The sequence below is a fragment of the Dendrobates tinctorius genome, unplaced genomic scaffold, assembly GCF_039654945.1.
Source record: "Dendrobates tinctorius isolate UK_male_01 unplaced genomic scaffold, ASM3965494v1 ptg000319l, whole genome shotgun sequence".
Classification (NCBI taxonomy): Eukaryota; Metazoa; Chordata; class Amphibia; order Anura; family Dendrobatidae; genus Dendrobates; species Dendrobates tinctorius.
In genome coordinates this window covers 2,659,963-2,666,220 of record NW_027361986.1, presented here as the reverse complement: position 1 = coordinate 2,666,220, position 6,258 = coordinate 2,659,963, and positions in this window count along the sequence as shown.

Below are 6,258 nucleotides of genomic sequence, written 5' to 3'. Positions count from 1 at the left end.
GAGCACCAGATCGAGGGAGATTATCAGTGGTCTTGTATGTCTTCCATTTTCTAATTATCGCTCCCACAGTTGATTTCTTCACTCCAAGCTGGTTGGCTATTGCAGATTCAGTCTTCCCAGCCTGGTGCAGGGCTACAATTTTGTTTCTGGTGTCCTTTGACAGCTCTTTGGTCTTCACCATAGTGGAGTTTGGAGTCAGACTGTTTGAGGGTGTGCACAGGTGTCTTTTTATACTGATAACAAGTTTAAACAGGTGCCATTACTACAGGTAATGAGTGGAGGAAAGAGGAGACTCTTAAAGAAGAAGTTACAGGTCTGTGAGAGCCAGAAATCTTGATTGCTTGTTTCTGACCAAATACTTATTTTCCACCATAATATGCAAATAAAAGGAAAAAAAAACAGACAATGTGATTTTCTGGATTTTTTTTCTCAGTTTGTCTCCCATAGTTGAGGTCTACCTATGATGTAAATTACAGACGCCTCTCATCTTTTTAAGTGGTGGAACTTGCACTATTGCTGACTGACTAAATACTTTTTTGCCCCACTGTAGCTTCCGGGACCTTCCCGGAAGCTATATAAGTGACCGGAGCCAGCTGGCACGGGAAAGAAAAGGAAAGAAGGAGAAGAACATTGACCTGAAGCCTGAGCTTCCATAGAAGGGAAAGGACAAGTACGGAATGTAGGACTAAAAGGGAACACAGAGGATGTGGGTTAGAGGAAGAACCCTGCCTGGAAGTTCTAAGAGCAAGGCCGGGGCCCGGTCCCCAAGGTTGTATGAACACTAATGGTTCTGCAGCAGACACCGGTGGAGTAGTGGGCTGTAAATGCACTACTCCCATCTAAGACTTGAGTGCACAACAGCAATAGGAATAGAGAGCCGGGACTTAGGAGTAGAGAGTCCCTGAAGCAGGCTACAGCTGTCTGCCGTGCAAGTAGAGTTCTTGGGAACATCTGTCAGGAGGAACTCCAGTTTGAAAGAAAAGAACTTTTATGGATTAAGCGTGCGCTGCCAGACCATCACTCCTCACAAGTGGTGTGCTTTATACATTTATTCCCAACGCGTTTCAAAGTTAACAACTTCTTCCTCAGGGGATGACATGGTCTGGCAGCGCACGCTTAATCCATAAAAGTTCTTTTCTTTGAATCTGATGATTTATGACCACGGCGTGGTCATTTGGATGTGCAGCAAGCTGACCTTTGTTCCTTTATGTCTGATACTCTCCGACATAAGGTGAGTATAACGAATTAATTTACATTCTCAGTTTCTCGGGTAAGACCCTATTGCGCTCTTTTTCTTTTAGTTTCTACTAGGAGGAACTCCAGTGTAACACGGTACTGGAGACCTTTACACTTAAAGGCGCTATAGAGGAGACGTTCAGGAAAGGCACATAGGTTGGCGGAGTGTGGAAGGGAGCAGGCCATCTTGCCTGGAGGTTGACTGAGTCCCTGACCCGGAGGACACGGCACAGAAGCGGGCACTATAGACTGTGAGTAAAGCTTTGGAACTACATGCCCTGGTGTCCTCCATTCCTTCCTGCGTCCATCCGCCTGGCACTGCTACATCCCCTGCGCCGGACACTACACCATCTAAGTGTCTCCACATCTACACTGCCCTGGGACAACAGCCCTGCCTGTGGAGGGCTATACCATCCTTGCTGCACCACACCATCTGTCCCAGAGGATCTGTCTGCAGCGTCGGCTTAACACCTCCCTTGCCGAACACCACAGGTGGCGTCACAAACTATTCACTTAACAACATTCAAACCATTCATTTCTTCCCTTGTTACTTGGGCGCCCAGGGCCACGGTCCGGGTCACTGCTGCTGTGACACATCCCACTGATACTGGCCCGGTACCGAGTACCCCACGGCCCTGGGAGGGCGACCCATATATATACACAGTGGGGAAAAAAGTATTTAGTCATCCACCAATTGTGCAAGGTTTCCCACTTAAAAAGATGAGAGAGGCCTGTAATTGACATCATAGGTAGACCACAACTATGAGAGTCAAAATGAGAAAACAAATCCAAAAAATCACCTTGTTTGATTTGGCAAAATTTATTTTGCAAATTATTGTGGAAAATAAGTATTCGGTCACCTAAAAACATGCAAGATTTCTGGCTCTCACAGACCTGTAACTTCTTTAAAAGGCTCCTCTGTCCTCTAATCATTACCTGTAGTAATGGCACCTATTTGAACTTGTTATCAGTATAAAATACACCTGTCCACAACCTTAAACAGTCAAATTCCAAACTCCACTATGGTGAAGACCAAAGAGCTGTCAAAGGACACCAGAAACAAAATTGTAGCCCTGCACCAGGCTGGGAAGACTGAAACTGCCATAGGCAAGCAGCTTGGTGTGATGAAATCAACTGTGGGAGCAATAATAAGAAAATGGAAGACATACAAGATCACTAATAATCCCCCTCGATTTGGGGCTCCACACAAGATCTCACCCCATGGGGTCAACATGATCACAAGAACGGTGAGGAAAAATCCCAGAACCACACGGGGGGGGGGGACCTAGGGAATGACCTGCATAGAGCTGGGACAACCATAGCAAAGGCTACCATCACTAACACACTACGCCGCTAGGGACTCAGATCCTGCAGTGCCAAACATGTCCCTCTGCTTAAGCCAGTACATGTCCGGGCCCATCTGAATTTTGTTAGAGAGCATTTGGATTATCCAGAAGATTATTGGGAGAATGTCATATGGTCCAATGAATCCAAAGTAGAACTGTTTGGTAGAAACAAAACTCATCATGTTTGGAGGAGATAGAATGCGGAGTTGGACCCAAAGAACACCATGCCTAATCTGAAGAATAGGGGTGGCAACATCATGCTTTGGGGAAGTTTCTCTGCAAAGGGACCAGGACGACTGATCTGTGTACATGAAAAAATGAATAGGGATTTTGAGTGCAAACCTCCTTCCATCAGCAAGGGTATTGAAGACCGCAGACGCCAAGAAGTACTGCTGACTGCATCGCGGCAACAGACACTGCCGCTATACGACAATGCCCGGTAGCAGGCACACTGTTGGACGCTAGCAAGGTGGAGTATGTGCACTGTGGCCTGTAGCTTGCCATTGACTGACGTTGACAATATAACTAGTTCCCTATCCACACACGTAATATCTGAGGGAGGGGAATCTTAATGAGTCATTTGCAAGTCCATGCATCCATCATCATTCACACAGTAGCAACTAGAGTCTATACTAGTGCATGGCCGAGCAGCCATGCAAACCTTTTATAGCCGGGACCTCCTGGAAGCTTCCAGATCAATGAGATGGACCAATCAGATCTGGAGAAGGACCTGTGCATGTGACTCCCGATCTCCAGTGGGAGATCGTCTCGTGAGCATGCTCAGTGGAGCTAGGGAAGGACTTAGCCTCTGGAGTGGCTTGCTGCTGAGCAGTCTGCGTTGCTATTGCTGGCCCAGAGGTGGCAGCAGCAACCAGACCTACAGAGCTGGTCTGAGCAGAGCATCGGGAATGACAGAACTGCTGAGCAGGCTCCTCTGCGGTCGATGGAGAATGGGAGACCGCTGAATGTGAGGCTCTGGATCCCTGCTGTGCAGTTGCAGGAACCCGACGCCTAACAATATGAGGCATTACATTGTAAAGTTTCCTGGATGCATTTGGTCAGAAAAGGGCAAGGCTCGGTTACTCACATTATACAGTTATCTGCTATTACAGTGAAATCCTGTGGTTTTGAGGGTTTTGTAGAAATTGATTTTGTCTAAGAGCTGCTGCATTCTGTTTCTGTGTAGAGGACACTAAATTTCTAAAATTCTGATGGGAGGGGAGAATGATGCCCCTGCGCGACTGCTCTTGTGTGTTTCTCCTCTCCGATCTTATCTATGCTGAGTGTCTAATGGGAGAATGCACGGAGCTGCGCTCAAAATTCTCTGTATTTCTGTCCTTGGTGTAATGCTCGCTAGGAGATTTGTGCATTTTAAAGCAACAGTACTTAATTGAAGTGGAATGAAATTTTATAAGTTGAAGTTGGAAGTTGAAAGTATAATATGGTGCCTAATTTAGACAGACACTTATAAGTGATTGTTTGGTTATTAATGTGTTTGTACCTGCTTCTAGTTGTGTGATTGATATATAGCAAATTGAGGATCAGCAGAAGGAGGTAGCCAACTGCACGGCTGCTATAGTAGGTTAGAGGCCTATCACATCTGGGCCTTCTTACTTTAGTCAGCGGGTTTATTTGTTGTGGGTGGAGGCAAGGGCAAGGAGCCTTCCAGCTACTCCTTGGCAGGCTCGTTCTGACTTGCTATGTGTGGCCTGTAAGACAAGGTCAAGGCACACTAGAAGGGCTTTTCAGAATAAAGGTGAGCTTTCTAAGTTGAAGCAGCCTTCCCACGTTCCATGGAGCTGGACTAGTAGGTAAAAGGCCTATTCCTATTCTAGTCAGCTGATCTACCAGGTAAGATGCAAGGAGCCTTCCTGCTACACCTTGGCAGGCTCGCTCTGACTTGCTACGAGTAGCCTGTAAGACAAGGTCCAGGCACACTAGAAGGGCATTTCAGAATAAAGGTGAGCTGTCTGACGAATAAACTGAAGCCATGGCAACTTATTCTGTGTGTGCAGTCAGGGCCCCCCAATGGGATTCCACCGCTATGCAGATTGTAAAAGACAGAGAAGAAAGGAAGCAGAAAAACAGATGGGACCAATATTGAAAAAGGCAAAAATGCTAGAGTGTGAATATTTGGATGTACATAAAAAGGCAAAGCCAAGGGAAGAAAATAGCAAGTGAATAAATGATGTTTGAGAATGTGCAGCAGTACGGAAGTAAGGTGTATTATGAATGTTTTGATGGACAAAGTTTAACCAGAGACCCAGACAAAACAGATGGACTTCTAAACACTGTGGTCAGACTCAGACAAACCCAAACTGAATAGCTACTTGTGTGACCTGTGCTACCGACCTAAATGAGTTGCGCTAAATCCTGTCCAGACAAGATCATATGTATTGACTAGAGTTGAGCGAAACGGGTCGAAAAAATTCAAAAGTCGCCGACTTTTGGCAAAGTCGGGTTTCATGAAACGAAACCCGACCCTAGGATGAGGTCGGCCACGAGGTCGGCGACTTACGCGCCAAAGTCGCGTTTCAAAAGTTTGTTTTGCGCTCTTTTTCAGCCAATCAGGATCCACGGACACTGTGGGCAACGTGATGACATAGGCACGGGTCACCACCATCTTTCAGAAGGGCATGCAAGTGATTGGCTTGCTTTCGTGGGCGTCACAGGGGGTATAAAAGGTCGTGCACGCCGACCGCCATCTTACTTCTGCCGATCTTAGTATAGGGAGAGGTTGCTGCTGATTCTGTAGGGAGAGCGTTAGGCAGGGAAGAAGACAAAAAAACTGCTTCTGCTGCTAGCGATTTGGCCTGCACAACACACAAGTCACTGTGTGTGCAGTGCAAGGGGAGGCTATATTGTGGTGTATCAGTGATGTTGGTTGTTGGGCTGCCTTTTAAGGCTTCCTGACACGCTGGCATTGTTGTTTACCCACTGCTCCGCAAACTGCTTTTTTAAAAGCAATCCAATCTCCCTTATCCTCTCGTCACTTTGGTCACAGGCAGCTGTGCCATCGAGCGTGTCACATAGCGCTCAGATATCAGTGGGCCGCACACAATCCACAAGTGTCCACTGTCCACAAGTGTAGGCAGAGATTCAAAATCTCCATTATCCTCTCGTCACTTTGGTCACAGGCAGCTGTGCCATCGAGCGTGTCACATAGCGCTCAGATATCAGTGGGCCGCACACAATCCACAAGTGTCCAGTGTCCAAAAGTGTACGCAGAGATTCAAAATCTCCATTATCCTCTCGTCACTTTGGTCACAGGCAGCTGTGCCATCGAGCGTGTCACATAGCGCTCAGATATCAGTGGGCCGCACACAATCCATAAGTGTCCACTGTCCACAAGTGTACGCAGAGATTCAAAATCTCCATTATCCTCTCGTCACTTTGGTCACAGGCAGCTGTGCCATCGAGCGTGTCACATAGCGCTCAGATATCAGTGGGCCGCACACAATCCACAAGTGTCCAGTGTCCAAAAGTGTACGCAGAGATTCAAAATCTCCATTATCCTCTCGTCACTTTGGTCACAGGCAGCTGTGCCATCGAGCGTGTCACATAGCGCTCAGATATCAGTGGGCCGCACACAATCCACAAATGTCCAGTGTCCAAAAGTGTACGCAGAGATTCAAAATCTCCATTATCCTCTCGTCACTTTGGTCACAGGCAGCTG